The sequence below is a fragment of the Schistocerca nitens genome, chromosome 2, assembly GCF_023898315.1.
Source record: "Schistocerca nitens isolate TAMUIC-IGC-003100 chromosome 2, iqSchNite1.1, whole genome shotgun sequence".
Lineage (NCBI taxonomy): Eukaryota > Metazoa > Arthropoda > Insecta > Orthoptera > Acrididae > Schistocerca > Schistocerca nitens.
The window spans coordinates 367,819,861-367,838,575 of NC_064615.1; the positions used below are offsets into that span (position 1 = coordinate 367,819,861).

At 48.4% G+C, this 18,715-nt stretch overlaps 18 non-coding genes across 18 annotated transcripts; 11 read left to right on the forward strand and 7 right to left on the reverse strand.

Annotated features, from left to right (window-relative positions):
- Window positions 1–119: 119 nt before the first annotated feature.
- On the forward strand, window positions 120–192 carry Trnav-uac (transfer RNA valine (anticodon UAC)). Its single transcript has one exon. It is a non-coding gene; the product is annotated as a tRNA-Val (tRNA).
- A 635-nt stretch (window positions 193–827) lies between these two features.
- Trnap-ugg (transfer RNA proline (anticodon UGG)) lies at window positions 828–899 on the reverse strand. The gene has a single exon. It is a non-coding gene; the product is annotated as a tRNA-Pro (tRNA).
- A 1,655-nt stretch (window positions 900–2,554) lies between these two features.
- Trnav-aac (transfer RNA valine (anticodon AAC)) lies at window positions 2,555–2,627 on the forward strand. Its single transcript has one exon. It is a non-coding gene; the product is annotated as a tRNA-Val (tRNA).
- Window positions 2,628–3,144: 517 nt separating this feature from the next.
- On the forward strand, window positions 3,145–3,217 carry Trnai-uau (transfer RNA isoleucine (anticodon UAU)). The gene has a single exon. It is a non-coding gene; the product is annotated as a tRNA-Ile (tRNA).
- Window positions 3,218–3,852: 635 nt separating this feature from the next.
- On the reverse strand, window positions 3,853–3,924 carry Trnap-ugg (transfer RNA proline (anticodon UGG)). The gene has a single exon. It is a non-coding gene; the product is annotated as a tRNA-Pro (tRNA).
- A 1,655-nt stretch (window positions 3,925–5,579) lies between these two features.
- On the forward strand, window positions 5,580–5,652 carry Trnav-aac (transfer RNA valine (anticodon AAC)). Its single transcript has one exon. It is a non-coding gene; the product is annotated as a tRNA-Val (tRNA).
- A 217-nt stretch (window positions 5,653–5,869) lies between these two features.
- Trnap-cgg (transfer RNA proline (anticodon CGG)) lies at window positions 5,870–5,941 on the reverse strand. The gene has a single exon. It is a non-coding gene; the product is annotated as a tRNA-Pro (tRNA).
- A 234-nt stretch (window positions 5,942–6,175) lies between these two features.
- Window positions 6,176–6,248, forward strand: Trnav-uac (transfer RNA valine (anticodon UAC)). The gene has a single exon. It is a non-coding gene; the product is annotated as a tRNA-Val (tRNA).
- Window positions 6,249–6,883: 635 nt separating this feature from the next.
- Trnap-ugg (transfer RNA proline (anticodon UGG)) lies at window positions 6,884–6,955 on the reverse strand. The gene has a single exon. It is a non-coding gene; the product is annotated as a tRNA-Pro (tRNA).
- Window positions 6,956–8,610: 1,655 nt separating this feature from the next.
- Trnav-aac (transfer RNA valine (anticodon AAC)) lies at window positions 8,611–8,683 on the forward strand. Its single transcript has one exon. It is a non-coding gene; the product is annotated as a tRNA-Val (tRNA).
- Window positions 8,684–9,200: 517 nt separating this feature from the next.
- Window positions 9,201–9,273, forward strand: Trnav-uac (transfer RNA valine (anticodon UAC)). Its single transcript has one exon. It is a non-coding gene; the product is annotated as a tRNA-Val (tRNA).
- A 635-nt stretch (window positions 9,274–9,908) lies between these two features.
- Window positions 9,909–9,980, reverse strand: Trnap-ugg (transfer RNA proline (anticodon UGG)). The gene has a single exon. It is a non-coding gene; the product is annotated as a tRNA-Pro (tRNA).
- Window positions 9,981–11,635: 1,655 nt separating this feature from the next.
- Window positions 11,636–11,708, forward strand: Trnav-aac (transfer RNA valine (anticodon AAC)). The gene has a single exon. It is a non-coding gene; the product is annotated as a tRNA-Val (tRNA).
- Window positions 11,709–11,925: 217 nt separating this feature from the next.
- On the reverse strand, window positions 11,926–11,997 carry Trnap-cgg (transfer RNA proline (anticodon CGG)). Its single transcript has one exon. It is a non-coding gene; the product is annotated as a tRNA-Pro (tRNA).
- Window positions 11,998–12,231: 234 nt separating this feature from the next.
- Window positions 12,232–12,304, forward strand: Trnav-uac (transfer RNA valine (anticodon UAC)). Its single transcript has one exon. It is a non-coding gene; the product is annotated as a tRNA-Val (tRNA).
- Window positions 12,305–14,665: 2,361 nt separating this feature from the next.
- Window positions 14,666–14,738, forward strand: Trnav-aac (transfer RNA valine (anticodon AAC)). Its single transcript has one exon. It is a non-coding gene; the product is annotated as a tRNA-Val (tRNA).
- A 2,622-nt stretch (window positions 14,739–17,360) lies between these two features.
- Window positions 17,361–17,433, forward strand: Trnav-uac (transfer RNA valine (anticodon UAC)). The gene has a single exon. It is a non-coding gene; the product is annotated as a tRNA-Val (tRNA).
- A 635-nt stretch (window positions 17,434–18,068) lies between these two features.
- On the reverse strand, window positions 18,069–18,140 carry Trnap-ugg (transfer RNA proline (anticodon UGG)). Its single transcript has one exon. It is a non-coding gene; the product is annotated as a tRNA-Pro (tRNA).
- Between the last annotated feature and the right edge of the window lie 575 nt (window positions 18,141–18,715).

Below are 18,715 nucleotides of genomic sequence, written 5' to 3' on the forward strand. Positions count from 1 at the left end.
GATGTCTTTTACTATAGCATCTTCTAGAATCGGACGGAGCTCGTAGCCGATGCCCTTGCTTACGCAGGAAAAATCTGTTGCTACTACGGGTTTCCAGGTAGCACAACAGCAGAGCCGTCGTTTCCGTGGTGTAGCGGTTATCACGTCTGCTTTACACACAGAAGGTCCCCGGTTCGATCCCGGGCGGAAGCACGACTTTTTTAAACCCGTTTTCGGATTCCATTTCCGAGAGAACGTCACGTCTGCGTATGCAGGGATAATAAATGTCGTGTGCTACACGGATATCGCGTCATTTTACTGTCAAATGCTCTTGCTCCCATAGTGCACCGGTATTCAGTAACTCAGAACGCTCGTAGTTCCATTCTGGCCGGCAAAATTTATAATCCATTTCTTCAGGACTACTTCAAGTGCGCTTCATACTGGCTTTCCAGAGCTTACTGCACTCGCCTTGTCACAGCTCTGTTGAAGTGTGAAGGTAACTAATACTGAGAAACTCTTATCTACGCTCAGTCTTGTATCCCACCCTTTGGTTGTCGTCGTCGCTAATCAGATGTAGGTAGACTGCTCCACGATTGAGCTTCGTCTCCACTCACGGTGCAATTGTCCTGCAAAGACAACCTTTCTTTTCCGTTGCATGCAAGATTACTGTCGGCTCTTCTACAGCAATCGACCTATGTAATTTACTGGTGTCAGATTCTTGCCATACCAAACGGTCCCTTCATGACCGTAGTGCTACACAAAGCGTGCTGCGGCAGGCATTTGTTCTTCATTGCAGAGCTGCAAACGTGGGTGAGCTCCACCTACTCTTCCGCACGGTCAAAACGGCAGGGCTCGTCCGGGATTTGAACCCGGGACCTCCTGCACCCAAAGCAGGAATCACACCCCTAGACCAACGAGCCAACTGCTGGTAGCGATGAAGGTCATCCCAAGCAGTCCAGCTCCGAGGAACACAAACTTTCATGTAAATCAGAAAGAATACCGCTTTCTGAAGGCAGCGCTCACCACTGTTGGGAAGAATATTAAAGGCAATGAATATAGAGTGAATAATTTCATCGCGCTCTGCAGATGAACAGACGGTGGTGTTTCACTTTCGTCATGTGGTTTCTCAGTGTCAAGGGAAGGCAAATGCAATAAACAAAAGAACATCGGGAATCCGAAACACCAACTCATAACGAAAAGATTGCGGAATAGACTGCAAGCAAAACCTCCAGAAGACGACTCCTGAAGGCGTCGGTGCCGTAAGAATTATTCCGTGCAGCAACGATCATCTAGGAAGTGTGTCGCTCCACCACACAACTTTTTTTGATATTGTTTTACCTAAATTTCCATTACCTGTTCGTTACAAGAATGCCGTGTGGCTTTCACCCGGTCTGCTTCGTCCAGCAGCGATAGTAGTAAGTAAATAGACCACAGTATCATTAAAAGTAGGTCAGACACAAAAATAGGAGTTGCGTGTAGGTCATGTTATTCTGCTTTCAAATGCATTTGTCTGGCTGGGAGTAGTGGCGTACTCCTGTAATCCATGCGTCCGGGAGGCCGTTGTTGTGGGAGAGATCTGGGAACAACTACAGATTCGGCCGTTTCATCAGCTCAGGAACGACCGCGATGCTCTCATCGAGCTCTGCAGATTGACCAGATTGCAGTGCGGAATTTTCGGCTAGTGGTGGCTCGGGGTTAAGAGAAGTCGAGAGCTGTGAGCAAAACTACATCGGGAAACCGAAACGGACGACTCATAACGAAAAGATTGCGAGATGTACTGCGAAAGCAAAACTTCGAGAAGACGAACTCTGAAGCCGTAGCTGCCTTAACAATCATTCCGTGCAGCAACGATAATCTGGGAAGAGCGAGGGGTGGGTACCGCTCGACCACACAACAAATTTTATATAATGTTCTACTTATTCTACATTTGCGTTTCCATATCATCACTAAAATACTGTGTGATTTACACGTGGTTTGCTTCTTCCAAACGCGATATTAAGAAGTACATCGACTACAGCGTCATTAAGGGTCGTGGGTCCAGGCGCCGGCGCGCCAGCGGTGGCCTGTCGGGGCCTCCATGTTTGTTCTACTTATTCTACATTTGCGTTTCCATATCATCACTAAAATACTGTGTGATTTACACGTGGTTTGCTTCTTCCAAACGCGATATTAAGAAGTACATCGACTACAGCGACATTAAGGGTCGTGGGTCCAGGCGCCGGCGTGCCAGCGGTGGCCTGTCGGGGCCTCCATGTAGAGCCTCCGCTGAGCCCAGGCTCCTTGCCGCTAACGAAGTGATTGCTTTTGATGACATCATTTGCAATAGCGACTGCGCGAATTGACGGTACCTCGTACGGAAAGCAAGAGTAGCTGATGCTACTGAGGACTCGGCCGCGAGCTTTTCCGACGACTTCTTGGGCTCTTATTCGTGATGGCATTCAGACAGGCAACGGTGCTGTCGATTGTTGCATACAAATGCGAAATACCTGCATTGTGCGTTTCCGCAAAGTGATTTTTACGCCAAAGTTGCGATCGTCCTACAAGTTGTGTCAGATGTGGAGCTCAAAGCGTAGCAGTTTCCGTGGTGTAGCGGTTATCACGTCTGCCTAACACGCAGAAGGTCCCCAGTTCGATTCCGGGCGGAAACACTCTTTCGTCGCACTCAACAAGACACTTGCTACAATCTCTACTGTGACCATTTAAATCAATTTCAAACGTCCCACCACCAGGGTGCAGATGGCTCAAATGATACATGAAACTCTTTCAGAATCGGCCACTTGGTTTTTGTGCTTACCTGGAGGGCTGGGAATGCGCGGAACAGCCGCCGGCATGCCGGTAGTTGCCACACGTTTGCACAAAACGCAAGGGCTCGTCCGGGATTTGAACCCGGGACCTCCTGCACTCGAAACACGAATCATACCCCAACGAGCCTGTTCGTTACGGCTAAGCGCTGCACATGACTGACGCCTCCGTTCTTGGTAACACCATGCAGAGCTGCTGCTCACCCAGCGTTCTCCCTGGCTGTTGCGGTTTGATTGTTTTTATCGATGTCTTTTACTATAGCATCTTCTAGAATCGGACGGAGCTCGTAGCCGATGCCCTTGCTTACGCAGGAAAAATCTGTTGCTACTACGGGTTTCCAGGTAGCACAGCAGCAGAGCCGTCGTTTCCATGGTGTAGCGGTTATCACGTCTGCTTTATACGCAGAAGGTCCCCGGTTCGATCCCGGGCGGAAGCACGACTTTTTTAAACCCGTTTTCGGATTCCATTTCCGAGAGAACGTCACGTCTGCGTATGCAGGGATAATAAATGTCGTGTGCTACACGGATATCGCGTCATTTTACTGTCAAATGCTCTTGCTCCCATAGTGCACCGGTATTCAGTAACTCAGAACGCTCATAGTTCCATTCTGGCCGGCAAAATTTATAATCCATTTCTTCAGGACTACTTCAAGTGCGCTTCATACTGGCTTTCCAGAGCTTACTGCACTCGCCTTGTCACAGCTCTGTTGAAGTGTGAAGGTAACTAATACTGAGAAACTCTTATCTACGCTCAGTCTTGTATCCCACCCTTTGGTTGTCGTCGTCGCTAATCAGATGTAGGTAGACTGCTCCACGATTGAGCTTCGTCTCCACTCACGGTGCAATTGTCCTGCAAAGACAACCTTTCTTTTCCGTTGCATGCAAGATTACTGTCGGCTCTTCTACAGCAATCGACCTATGTAATTTACTGGTGTCAGATTCTTGCCATACCAAACGGTCCCTTCATGACCGTAGTGCTACACAAAGCGTGCTGCGGCAGGCATTTGTTCTTCATTGCAGAGCTGCAAACGTGGGTGAGCTCCACCTACTCTTCCGCACGGTCAAAACGGCAGGGCTCGTCCGGGATTTGAACCCGGGACCTCCTGCACCCAAAGCAGGAATCACACCCCTAGACCAACGAGCCAACTGCTGGTAGCGATGAAGGTCATCCCAAGCAGTCCAGCTCCGAGGAACACAAACTTTCATGTAAATCAGAAAGAATACCGCTTTCTGAAGGCAGCGCTCACCACTGTTGGGAAGAATATTAAAGGCAATGAATATAGAGTGAATAATTTCATCGCGCTCTGCAGATGAACAGACGGTGGTGTTTCACTTTCGTCATGTGGTTTCTCAGTGTCAAGGGAAGGCAAATGCAATAAACAAAAGAACATCGGGAATCCGAAACACCAACTCATAACGAAAAGATTGCGGAATAGACTGCAAGCAAAACCTCCAGAAGACGACTCCTGAAGGCGTCGGTGCCGTAAGAATTATTCCGTGCAGCAACGATCATCTAGGAAGTGTGTCGCTCCACCACACAACTTTTTCTGATATTGTTTTACCTAAATTTCCATTACCCGTTCGTTACAAGAATGCCGTGTGGCTTTCACCCGGTCTGCTTCGTCCAGCAGCGATAGTAGTAAGTAAATAGACCACAGTATCATTAAAAGTAGGTCAGACACAAAAATAGGAGTTGCGTGTAGGTCATGTTATTCTGCTTTCAAATGCATTTGTCTGGCTGGGAGTAGTGGCGTACTCCTGTAATCCATGCGTCCGGGAGGCCGTTGTTGTTGGAGAGATCTGGGAACAACTACAGATTCGGCCGTTTCATCAGCTCAGGAACGACCGCGATGCTCTCTTTGAGCTCTGCAGATTGACCAGATTGCAGTGCGGAATTTTCGGCTAGTGGTGGCTCGGGGTTAAGAGAAGTCGAGAGCTGTGAGCAAAACTACATCGGGAAACCGAAACGGACGACTCATAACGAAAAGATTGCGAGATGTACTGCGAAAGCAAAACTTCGAGAAGACGAACTCTGAAGCCGTAGCTGCCTTAACAATCATTCCGTGCAGCAACGATAATCTGGGAAGAGCGAGGGGTGGGTACCGCTCGACCACACAACAAATTTTATATAATGTTCTACTTATTCTACATTTGCGTTTCCATATCATCACTAAAATACTGTGTGATTTACACGTGGTTTGCTTCTTCCAAACGCGATATTAAGAAGTACATCGACTACAGCGTCATTAAGGGTCGTGGGTCCAGGCGCCGGCGCGCCAGCGGTGGCCTGTCGGGGCCTCCATGTTTGTTCTACTTATTCTACATTTGCGTTTCCATATCATCACTAAAATACTGTGTGATTTACACGTGGTTTGCTTCTTCCAAACGCGATATTAAGAAGTACATCGACTACAGCGACATTAAGGGTCGTGGGTCCAGGCGCCGGCGTGCCAGCGGTGGCCTGTCGGGGCCTCCATGTAGAGCCTCCGCTGAGCCCAGGCTCCTTGCCGCTAACGAAGTGATTGCTTTTGATGACATCATTTGCAATAGCGACTGCGCGAATTGACGGTACCTCGTACGGAAAGCAAGAGTAGCTGATGCTACTGAGGACTCGGCCGCGAGCTTTTCCGACGACTTCTTGGGCTCTTATTCGTGATGGCATTCAGACAGGCAACGGTGCTGTCGATTGTTGCATACAAATGCGAAATACCTGCATTGTGCGTTTCCGCAAAGTGATTTTTACGCCAAAGTTGCGATCGTCCTACAAGTTGTGTCAGATGTGGAGCTCAAAGCGTAGCAGTTTCCGTGGTGTAGCGGTTATCACGTCTGCCTAACACGCAGAAGGTCCACAGTTCGATTCCGGGCGGAAACACTTTTTCGTCGCACTCAACAAGACACTTGCTACAATCTCTACTGTGACCATTTAAATCAATTTCAAACGTCCCACCACCAGGGTGCAGATGGCTCAAATGATACATGAAACTCTTTCAGAATCGGCCACTTGGTTTTTGTGCTTACCTGGAGGGCTGGGAATGCGCGGAACAGCCGCCGGCATGCCGGTAGTTGCCACACGTTTGCACAAAACGCAAGGGCTCGTCCGGGATTTGAACCCGGGACCTCCTGCACCCGAAGCAGGAATCATACCCCTAGACCAACGAGCCTGTTCGTTACGGCTAAGCGCTGCACATGACTGACGCCTCCGTTCTTGGTAACACCATGCAGAGCTGCTGCTCACCCAGCGTTCTCCCTGGCTGTTGCGGTTTGATTGTTTTTATCGATGTCTTTTACTATAGCATCTTCTAGAATCGGACGGAGCTCGTAGCCGATGCCCTTGCTTACGCAGGAAAAATCTGTTGCTACTACGGGTTTCCAGGTAGCACAGCAGCACAGCCGTCGTTTCCGTGGTGTAGCGGTTATCACGTCTGCTTTACACGCAGAAAGTCCCCGGTTCGATCCCGGGCGGAAGCACGACTTTTTTAAACCCGTTTTCGGATTCCATTTCCGAGAGAACGTCACGTCTGCGTATGCAGGGATAATAAATGTCGTGTGCTACACGGATATCGCGTCATTTTACTGTCAAATGCTCTTGCTCCCATAGTGCACCGGTATTCAGTAACTCAGAACGCTCGTAGTTCCATTCAGGACGGCAAAATTTATAATCCATTTCTTCAGGACTACTTCAAGTGCGCTTCATACTGGCTTTCCAGAGCTTACTGCACTCGCCTTGTCACAGCTCTGTTGAAGTGTGAAGGTAACTAATACTGAGAAACTCTTATCTACGCTCAGTCTTGTATCCCACCCTTTGGTTGTCGTCGTCGCTAATCAGATGTAGGTAGACTGCTCCACGATTGAGCTTCGTCTCCACTCACGGTGCAATTGTCCTGCAAAGACAACCTTTCTTTTCCGTTGCATGCAAGATTACTGTCGGCTCTTCTACAGCAATCGACCTATGTAATTTACTGGTGTCAGATTCTTGCCATACCAAACGGTCCCTTCATGACCGTAGTGCTACACAAAGCGTGCTGCGGCAGGCATTTGTTCTTCATTGCAGAGCTGCAAACGTGGGTGAGCTCCACCTACTCTTCCGCACGGTCAAAACGGCAGGGCTCGTCCGGGATTTGAACCCGGGACCTCCTGCACCCAAAGCAGGAATCACACCCCTAGACCAACGAGCCAACTGCTGGTAGCGATGAAGGTCATCCCAAGCAGTCCAGCTCCGAGGAACACAAACTTTCATGTAAATCAGAAAGAATACCGCTTTCTGAAGGCAGCGCTCACCACTGTTGGGAAGAATATTAAAGGCAATGAATATAGAGTGAATAATTTCATCGCGCTCTGCAGATGAACAGACGGTGGTGTTTCACTTTCGTCATGTGGTTTCTCAGTGTCAAGGGAAGGCAAATGCAATAAACAAAAGAACATCGGGAATCCGAAACACCAACTCATAACGAAAAGATTGCGGAATAGACTGCAAGCAAAACCTCCAGAAGACGACTCCTGAAGGCGTCGGTGCCGTAAGAATTATTCCGTGCAGCAACGATCATCTAGGAAGTGTGTCGCTCCACCACACAACTTTTTTTGATATTGTTTTACCTAAATTTCTATTACCTGTTCGTTACAAGAATGCCGTGTGGCTTTCACCCGGTCTGCTTCGTCCAGCAGCGATAGTAGTAAGTAAATAGACCACAGTATCATTAAAAGTAGGTCAGACACAAAAATAGGAGTTGCGTGTAGGTCATGTTATTCTGCTTTCAAATGCATTTGTCTGGCTGGGAGTAGTGGCGTACTCCTGTAATCCATGCGTCCGGGAGGCCGTTGTTGTGGGAGAGATCTGGGAACAACTACAGATTCGGCCGTTTCATCAGCTCAGGAACGACCGCGATGCTCTCATCGAGCTCTGCAGATTGACCAGATTGCAGTGCGGAATTTTCGGCTAGTGGTGGCTCGGGGTTAAGAGAAGTCGAGAGCTGTGAGCAAAACTACATCGGGAAACCGAAACGGACGACTCATAACGAAAACATTGCGAGATGTACTGCGAAAGCAAAACTTCGAGAAGACGAACTCTGAAGCCGTAGCTGCCTTAACAATCATTCCGTGCAGCAACGATAATCTGGGAAGAGCGAGGGGTGGGTACCGCTCGACCACACAACAAATTTTATATAATGTTCTACTTATTCTACATTTGCGTTTCCATATCATCACTAAAATACTGTGTGATTTACACGTGGTTTGCTTCTTCCAAACGCGATATTAAGAAGTACATCGACTACAGCGTCATTAAGGGTCGTGGGTCCAGGCGCCGGCGCGCCAGCGGTTGCCTGTCGGGGCCTCCATGTTTGTTCTACTTATTCTACATTTGCGTTTCCATATCATCACTAAAATACTGTGTGATTTACACGTGGTTTGCTTCTTCCAAACGCGATATTAAGAAGTACATCGACTACAGCGACATTAAGGGTCGTGGGTCCAGGCGCCGGCGTGCCAGCGGTGGCCTGTCGGGGCCTCCATGTAGAGCCTCCGCTGAGCCCAGGCTCCTTGCCGCTAACGAAGTGATTGCTTTTGATGACATCATTTGCAATAGCGACTGCGCGAATTGACGGTACCTCGTACGGAAAGCAAGAGTAGCTGATGCTACTGAGGACTCGGCCGCGAGCTTTTCCGACGACTTCTTGGGCTCTTATTCGTGATGGCATTCAGACAGGCAACGGTGCTGTCGATTGTTGCATACAAATGCGAAATACCTGCATTGTGCGTTTCCGCAAAGTGATTTTTACGCCAAAGTTGCGATCGTCCTACAAGTTGTGTCAGATGTGGAGCTCAAAGCGTAGCAGTTTCCGTGGTGTAGCGGTTATCACGTCTGCCTAACACGCAGAAGGTCCCCAGTTCGATTCCGGGCGGAAACACTTTTTCGTCGCACTCAACAAGACACTTGCTACAATCTCTACTGTGACCATTTAAATCAATTTCAAACGTCCCACCACCAGGGTGCAGATGGCTCAAATGATACATGAAACACTTTCAGAATCGGCCACTTGGTTTTTGTGCTTACCTGGAGGGCTGGGAATGCGCGGAACAGCCGCCGGCATGCCGGTAGTTGCCACACGTTTGCACAAAACGCAAGGGCTCGTCCGGGATTTGAACCCGGGACCTCCTGCACCCGAAGCAGGAATCATACCCCAACGAGCCTGTTCGTTACGGCTAAGCGCTGCACATGACTGACGCCTCCATTCTTGGTAACACCATGCAGAGCTGCTGCTCACCCAGTGTTCTCCCTGGCTGTTGCGGTTTGATTGTTTTTATCGATGTCTTTTACTATAGCATCTTCTAGAATCGGACGGAGCTCGTAGCCGATGCCCTCGCTTACGCAGGAAAAATCTGTTGCTACTACGGGTTTCCAGGTATAACAGCAGCAGAGCCGTCGTTTCCGTGGTGTAGCGGTTATCACGTCTGCTTTACACGCAGAAGGTCCCCGGTTCGATCCCGGGCGGAAGCACGACTTTTTTAAACCCGTTTTCGGATTCCATTTCCGAGAGAACGTCACGTCTGCGTATGCAGGGATAATAAATGTCGTGTGCTACACGGATATCGCGTCATTTTACTGTCAAATGCTCTTGCTCCCATAGTGCACCGGTATTCAGTAACTCAGAACGCTCGTAGTTCCATTCTGGCCGGCAAAATTTATAATCCATTTCTTCAGGACTACTTCAAGTGCGCTTCATACTGGCTTTCCAAAGCTTACTGCAATCGCCTTGTCACAGCTCTGTTGAAGTGTGAAGGTAACTAATACTGAGAAACTCTTATCTACGCTCAGTCTTGTATCCCACCCTTTGGTTGTCGTCGTCGCTAATCAGATGTAGGTAGACTGCTCCACGATTGAGCTTCGTCTCCACTCACGGTGCAATTGTCCTGCAAAGACAACCTTTCTTTTCCGTTGCATGCAAGATTACTGTCGGCTCTTCTACAGCAATCGACCTATGTAATTTACTGGTGTCAGATTCTTGCCATACCAAACGGTCCCTTCATGACCGTAGTGCTACACAAAGCGTGCTGCGGCAGGCATTTGTTCTTCATTGCAGAGCTGCAAACGTGGGTGAGCTCCACCTACTCTTCCGCACGGTCAAAACGGCAGGGCTCGTCCGGGATTTGAACCCGGGACCTCCTGCACCCAAAGCAGGAATCACACCCCTAGACCAACGAGCCAACTGCTGGTAGCGATGAAGGTCATCCCAAGCAGTCCAGCTCCGAGGAACACAAACTTTCATGTAAATCAGAAAGAATACCGCTTTCTGAAGGCAGCGCTCACCACTGTTGGGAAGAATATTAAAGGCAATGAATATAGAGTGAATAATTTCATCGCGCTCTGCAGATGAACAGACGGTGGTGTTTCACTTTCGTCATGTGGTTTCTCAGTGTCAAGGGAAGGCAAATGCAATAAACAAAAGAACATCGGGAATCCGAAACACCAACTCATAACGAAAAGATTGCGGAATAGACTGCAAGCAAAACCTCCAGAAGACGACTCCTGAAGGCGTCGGTGCCGTAAGAATTATTCCGTGCAGCAACGATCATCTAGGAAGTGTGTCGCTCCACCACACAACTTTTTCTGATATTGTTTTACCTAAATTTCCATTACCTGTTCGTTACAAGAATGCCGTGTGGCTTTCACCCGGTCTGCTTCGTCCAGCAGCGATAGTAGTAAGTAAATAGACCACAGTATCATTAAAAGTAGGTCAGACACAAAAATAGGAGTTGCGTGTAGGTCATGTTATTCTGCTTTCAAATGCATTTGTCTGGCTGGGAGTAGTGGCGTACTCCTGTAATCCATGCGTCCGGGAGGCCGTTGTAGTGGGAGAGATCTGGGAACAACTACAGATTCGGCCGTTTCATCAGCTCAGGAACGACCGCGATGCTCTCATCGAGCTCTGCAGATTGACCAGATTGCAGTGCGGAATTTTCGGCTAGTGGTGGCTCGGGGTTAAGAGAAGTCGAGAGCTGTGAGCAAAACTACATCGGGAAACCGAAACGGACGACTCATAACGAAAAGATTGCGAGATGTACTGCGAAAGCAAAACTTCGAGAAGACGAACTCTGAAGCCGTAGCTGCCTTAACAATCATTCCGTGCAGCAACGATAATCTGGGAAGAGCGAGGGGTGGGTACCGCTCGACCACACAACAAATTTTATATAATGTTCTACTTATTCTACATTTGCGTTTCCATATCATCACTAAAATACTGTGTGATTTACACGTGGTTTGCTTCTTCCAAACGCGATATTAAGAAGTACATCGACTACAGCGTCATTAAGGGTCGTGGGTCCAGGCGCCGGCGCGCCAGCGGTTGCCTGTCGGGGCCTCCATGTTTGTACTACTTATTCTACATTTGCGTTTCCATATCATCACTAAAATACTGTGTGATTTACACGTGGTTTGCTTCTTCCAAACGCGATATTAAGAAGTACATCGACTACAGCGACATTAAGGGTCGTGGGTCCAGGCGCCGGCGTGCCAGCGGTGGCCTGTCGGGGCCTCCATGTAGAGCCTCCGCTGAGCCCAGGCTCCTTGCCGCTAACGAAGTGATTGCTTTTGATGACATCATTTGCAATAGCGACTGCGCGAATTGACGGTACCTCGTACGGAAAGCAAGAGTAGCTGATGCTACTGAGGACTCGGCCGCGAGCTTTTCCGACGACTTCTTGGGCTCTTATTCGTGATGGCATTCAGACAGGCAACGGTGCTGTCGATTGTTGCATACAAATGCGAAATACCTGCATTGTGCGTTTCCGCAAAGTGATTTTTACGCCAAAGTTGCAATCGTCCTACAAGTTGTGTCAGATGTGGAGCTCAGAGCGTAGCAGTTTCCGTGGTGTAGCGGTTATCACGTCTGCCTAACACGCAGAAGGTCCCCAGTTCGATTCCGGGCGGAAACACTCTTTCACCGCACTCAACAAGACACTTGCTACAATCTCTACTGTGACCATTTAAATCAATTTCAAACGTCCCACCACCAGGGTGAAGATGGCTCAAATGATACATGAAACTCTTTCAGAATCGGCCACTTGGTTTTTGTGCTTACCTGGAGGGCTGGGAATGCGCGGAACAGCCACCGGCATGCCGGTAGTTGCCACACGTTTGCACAAAACGCAAGGGCTCGTCCGGGATTTGAACCCGGGACCTCCTGCACCCGAAGCAGGAATCATACCCCTAGACCAACGAGCCTGTTCGTTACGGCTAAGCGCTGCACATGACTGACGCCTCCGTTCTTGGTAACACCATGCAGAGCTGCTGCTCACCCAGCGTTCTCCCTGGCTGCTGCGGTTTGATTGTTTTTATCGATGTCTTTTACTATAGCATCTTCTAGAATCGGACGGAGCTCGTAGCCGATGCCCTTGCTTACGCAGGAAAAATCTGTTGCTACTACGGGTTTCCAGATAGCACAGCAGCAGAGCCGTCGTTTCCGTGGTGTAGCGGTTATCACGTCTGCTTTACACGCAGAAGGTCCCCGGTTCGATCACGGGCGGAAGCACGACTTTTTTAAACCCGTTTTCGGATTCCATTTCCGAGAGAACGTCACGTCTGCGTATGCAGGGATAATAAATGTCGTGTGCTACACGGATATCGCGTCATTTTACTGTCAAATGCTCTTGCTCCCATAGTGCACCGGTATTCAGTAACTCAGAACGCTCGTAGTTCCATTCTGGCCGGCAAAATTTATAATCCATTTCTTCAGGACTACTTCAAGTGCGCTTCATACTGGCTTTCCAGAGCTTACTGCACTCGCCTTGTCACAGCTCTGTTGAAGTGTGAAGGTAACTAATACTGAGAAACTCTTATCTACGCTCAGTCTTGTATCCCACCCTTTGGTTGTCGTCGTCGCTAATCAGATGTAGGTAGACTGCTCCACGATTGAGCTTCGTCTCCACTCACGGTGCAATTGTCCTGCAAAGACAACCTTTCTTTTCCGTTGCATGCAAGATTACTGTCGGCTCTTCTACAGCAATCGACCTATGTAATTTACTGGTGTCAGATTCTTGCCATACCAAACGGTCCCTTCATGACCGTAGTGCTACACAAAGCCTGCTGCGGCAGGCATTTGTTCTTCATTGCAGAGCTGCAAACGTGGGTGAGCTCCACCTACTCTTCCGCACGGTCAAACCGGCAGGGCTCGTCCGGGATTTGTACCCGGGACCTCCTGCACCCAAAGCAGGAATCACACCCCTAGACCAACGAGCCAACTGCTGGTAGCGATGAAGGTCATCCCAAGCAGTCCAGCTCCGAGGAACACAAACTTTCATGTAAATCAGAAAGAATACCGCTTTCTGAAGGCAGCGCTCACCACTGTTGGGAAGAATATTAAAGGCAATGAATATAGAGTGAATAATTTCATCGCGCTCTGCAGATGAACAGACGGTGGTGTTTCACTTTCGTCATGTGGTTTCTCAGTGTCAAGGGAAGGCAAATGCAATAAACAAAAGAACATCGGGAATCCGAAACACCAACTCATAACGAAAAGATTGCGGAATAGACTGCAAGCAAAACCTCCAGAAGACGACTCCTGAAGGCGTCGGTGCCGTAAGAATTATTCCGTGCAGCAACGATCATCTAGGAAGTGTGTCGCTCCACCACACAACTTTTTTTGATATTGTTTTACCTAAATTTCCATTACCTGTTCGTTACAAGAATGCCGTGTGGCTTTCACCCGGTCTGCTTCGTCCAGTAGCGATAGTAGTAAGTAAATAGACCACAGTATCATTAAAAGTAGGTCAGACACAAAAATAGGAGTTGCGTGTAGGTCATGTTATTCTGCTTTCAAATGCATTTGTCTGCTGGGAGTAGTGGCGTACTCCTGTAATCCATGCGTCCGGGAGGCCGTTGTTGTGGGAGAGATCTGGGAACAACTACAGATTCGGCCGTTTCATCAGCTCAGGAACGACCGCGATGCTCTCATCGAGCTCTGCAGATTGACCAGATTGCAGTGCGGAATTTTCGGCTAGTGGTGGCTCGGGGTTAAGAGAAGTCGAGAGCTGTGAGCAAAACTACATCGGGAAACCGAAACGGACGACTCATAACGAAAAGATTGCGAGATGTACTGCAAAAGCAAAACTTCGAGAAGACGAACTCTGAAGCCGTAGCTGCCTTAACAATCATTCCGTGCAGCAACGATAATCTGGGAAGAGCGAGGGGTGGGTACCGCTCGACCACACAACAAATTTTATATAATGTTCTACTTATTCTACATTTGCGTTTCCATATCATCACTAAAATACTGTGTGATTTACACGTGGTTTGCTTCTTCCAAACGCGATATTAAGAAGTACATCGACTACAGCGTCATTAAGGGTCGTGGGTCCAGGCGCCGGCGCGCCAGCGGTGGCCTGTCGGGGCCTCCATGTTTGTTCTACTTATTCTACATTTGCGTTTCCATATCATCACCAAAATACTGTGTGATTTACACGTGGTTTGCTTCTTCCAAACGCGATATTAAGAAGTACATCGACTACAGCGACATTAAGGGTCGTGGGTCCAGGCGCCGGCGTGCCAGCGGTGGCCTGTCGGGGCCTCCATGTAGAGCTACCGCTGAGCCCAGGCTCCTTGCCGCTAACGAAGTGATTGCTTTTGATGACATCATTTGCAATAGCGACTGCGCGAATTGACGGTACCTCGTACGGAAAGCAAGAGTAGCTGATGCTACTGAGGACTCGGCCGCGAGCTTTTCCGACGACTTCTTGGGCTCTTATTCGTGATGGCATTCAGACAGGCAACGGTGCTGTCGATTGTTGCATACAAATGCGAAATACCTGCATTGTGCGTTTCCGCAAAGTGATTTTTACGCCAAAGTTGCGATCGTCCTACAAGTTGTGTCAGATGTGGAGCTCAAAGCGTAGCAGTTTCCGTGGTGTAGCGGTTATCACGTCTGCCTAACACGCAGAAGGTCCCCAGTTCGATTCCGGGCGGAAACACTTTTTCGTCGCACTCAACAAGACACTTGCTACAATCTCTACTGTGACCATTTAAATCAATTTCAAACGTCCCACCACCAGGGTGCAGATGGCTCAAATGATACATGATACTCTTTCAGAATCGGCCACTTGGTTTTTGTGCTTACCTGGAGGGCTGGGAATGCGCGGAACAGCCGCCGGCATGCCGGTAGTTGCCACACGTTTGCACAAAACGCAAGGGCTCGTCCGGGATTTGAACCCGGGACCTCCTGCACCCGAAGCAGGAATCATACCCTTTTTTTTTTTATTTTACGCCTTAACCACTTTTTTTTTACTGCTCTACCACTTGTTTTGCGTGAAAGCCAGGTATCCTAACCACTTTTTTGTTTTTGTTTTTTTGTTTTTTTTTCCATACCATTGTAATGACCCAGGGCTGCTCGGTGGAGGCGTGTTGGGCAGGGGTCGAATCCCGAGGCCTGGCCATGACGTCTCCTCCTCTCTGCACTGAAGCACAGTGGCACCAAGACGTAGTATTTGTCCGTGGTTCGGAGCCTTATGATACGTATATGCGGACACGGGGCTTATGATGCGTTGTCTATCCAAACAGGTAAAAGCTTGGCAGGAAGGCAAAATAACTAAGAGCTAGCGAGAATGTCTTCCGTATCATGAAGTGAGATCAGTATGCCCCTATACCGGTGCCATTAATGCATCTGGCGCAGGAGTGATCAATAGAAGTGGAAACTTAACCAATCCCCTGCTTTTCGAAAACAATACTAAGCATATTCGCAAAGTCCCTCATAAGATGTGGGAAAGATTTTTGCGTCCAGTACTCATGAATCATGTAACCAATAAACGAAATAAAATCGGAAATACCATCACCATCAACCACTGCAAAAAGGTAACGGCCAAGAAGCCACATAATGGTGTTGTTCTTTGTCCGGGGATAAAAAACCGTGTCCGGCCAGCAGAGGATATCAGTTGTAAATGCCGATTCCGAGCTCCTGGTGAGTAACGCCAATTGTCGGCGCAGCCAGTACCACATGCGAAGACGGTCAGCGCAGGTAAATCGGTGTGGGAGTGTATCAACGCAACCACACGTTTGACAAAGCGGAGAGACACATAAACCTATACGATGAAGTCGTTCGTTCGTAGGAATCAGCTGATTAACCACCTTATACCATAGGGAGGCAACAGTTGCAGAATGAACGGGTAAACTAATATTCGTCCATATGTTACGCCAATTAAAACGGGGATACTGCAAAACAATCGGGTTGGAAGAAAAAGACCTGTGCCATTTGGCAAGCAGTGTTCGCGTAGTAAAAACAGGACGACGTTGTAAGTGGAGATCCAGGTAACTAATCTCAATGTAGAAGTCCCGAACATGTCGTAGCTTCGCATTTAGAGACCCTACGTTAATAGGCGGTGACAAGCTCGCAGGACGAACGACATGGAGTAATCGCGAAGTAACAGTCAGGGACTCAGAAAATAAAAGATGGAGGGTTCGCTTAACATAAAGGGCAGCAGCCTTGACACGGACATCGGTGAACGACAAGCCGCCCTCAAGACGCGGCTTCGTAAGAACATCACAACGTAATTTAAAAATGTGCCCCCGCCAAATATATCTGTTAATAAGCTGGACCATTTTTGCACCCTGCATTAGGGGAAGCGGAAACAACTGAGCAACGTAATATACTTTACATAAAACATAAGTGTCTAATACACGCTTTTTTTGCAGTAGCGGTATCGAACGCCATGAGTGTTCGAATAAAACACCTTGAAGCTTGGAATTGGCCACTTGCCAATTTTTTGCAGCCATACGAAGAGGACACCGTTCAAGATAGATACCTAAATGTGTATGGTGTTCAACAGCCGTAACCCACGGAACAACCACACGTTCAAAGCCCCGCAAATTCAGGAGTTTGCTTTTACGTGGGTTAATACGAGAACCTGAGGCGGCAGAAAATTTATCTAGTTCCATTTTCAAATGCGGCACTTCTGCGGCGGAACGAAGCAAAACAACCAAATCATCAGCATAAGCTGTTGCTGTCTGGGTAACCCCAGAGATCGTAAGACCACGAAGTGTCGAGTTGAGACGAGAGAGGAGTGGTTGAAGGGAGAGAGCATAAAGGGTCATAGATAAAGGGCTACCTTGCGGGACGCCACGTTTAATATCAATGACCTTCGTCAGCTGGCCATTAATGTCAACCTTAGCAGAAATGCCAGTCGTCATATTCTTAAGTACCAGCTGCGCCTTTTCATTAAAACCGAGTCGGCGCAGCAGAAGCTCTAAAAACGAATGGGACACACGATCAAAAGCCTGACTAAAATCAACAAATAAAAGCGCACAGGAAATATTGGTGACAGCGACAATCGACACAATACCACGATATACCCCTAGACCAACGAGCCTGTTCGTTACGGCTAAGCGCTGCACATGACTGACGCCTCCGTTCTTGGTAACAACATGCAGAGCTGCTGCTCACCCAGCGTTCTCCCTGGCTGTTGCGGTTTGATTGTTTTTATCGATGTCTTTTACTATAGCATCTTCTAGAATCGGACGGAGCTCGTGGCCGATGCCCTTGCTTACGTAGGAAAAATCTGTTGCCACTACGGGTTTCCAGGTAGCACAGCAGCAGAGCCGTCGTTTCCGTGGTGTAGCGGTTATCACGTCTGCTTTACACGCAGAAGGTCCCCGGTTCGATCCCGGGCGGAAGCACGACTTTTTTAAACCCGTTTTCGGATTCCATTTCCGAGAGAACGTCACGTCTGCGTATGCAGGGATAATAAATGTCGTGTGCTACACGGATATCGCGTCATTTTACTGTCAAATGCTCTTGCTCCCATAGTGCACCGGTATTCAGTAACTCAGAACGCTCGTAGTTCCATTCTGGCCGGCAAAATTTATAATCCATTTCTTCAGGACTACTTCAAGTGCGCTTCATACTGGCTTTCCAGAGCTTACTGCACTCGCCTTGTCACAGCTCTGTTGAAGTGTGAAGGTAACTAATACTGAGAAACTCTTATCTACGCTCAGTCTTGTATCCCACCCTTTGGTTGTCGTCGTCGCTAATCAGATGTAGGTAGACTGCTCCACGATTGAGCTTCGTCTCCACTCACGGTGCAATTGTCCTGCAAAGACAACCTTTCTTTTCCGTTGCATGCAAGATTACTGTCGGCTCTTCTACAGCAATCGACCTATGTAATTTACTGGTGTCAGATTCTTGCCATACCAAACGGTCCCTTCATGACCGTAGTGCTACACAAAGCCTGCTGCGGCAGGCATTTGTTCTTCATTGCAGAGCTGCAAACGTGGGTGAGCTCCACCTACTCTTCCGCACGGTCAAACCGGCAGGGCTCGTCCGGGATTTGAACCCGGGGCCTCCTGCACCCAAAGCAGGAATCACACCCCTAGACCAACGAGCCAACTGCTGGTAGCGATGAAGGTCATCCCAAGCAGTCCAGCTCCGAGGAACACAAACTTTCATGTAAATCAGAAAGAATACCGCTTTCTGAAGGCAGCGCTCACCACTGTTGGGAAGAATATTAAAGGCAATGAATATAGAGTGAATAATTTCATCGCGCTCTGCAGATGAACAGACGGTGGTGTTTCACTTTCGTCATGTGGTTTCTCAGTGTCAAGGGAAGGCAAATGCAATAAACAAAAGAACATCGGGAATCCGAAACACCAACTCATAACGAAAAGATTGCGGAATAGACTGCAAGCAAAACCTCCAGAAGACGACTCCTGGAGGCGTCGGTGCCGTAAGAATTATTCCGTGCAGCAACGATCATCTAGGAAGTGTGTCGCTCCACCACACAACTTTTTTTGATATTGTTTTACCTAAATTTCCATTACCTGTTCGTTACAAGAATGCCGTGTGGCTTTCACCCGGTCTGCTTCGTCCAGCAGCGATAGTAGTAAGTAAATAGACCACAGTATCATTAAAAGTAGGTCAGACACAAAAATAGGAGTTGCGTGTAGGTCATGTTATTCTGCT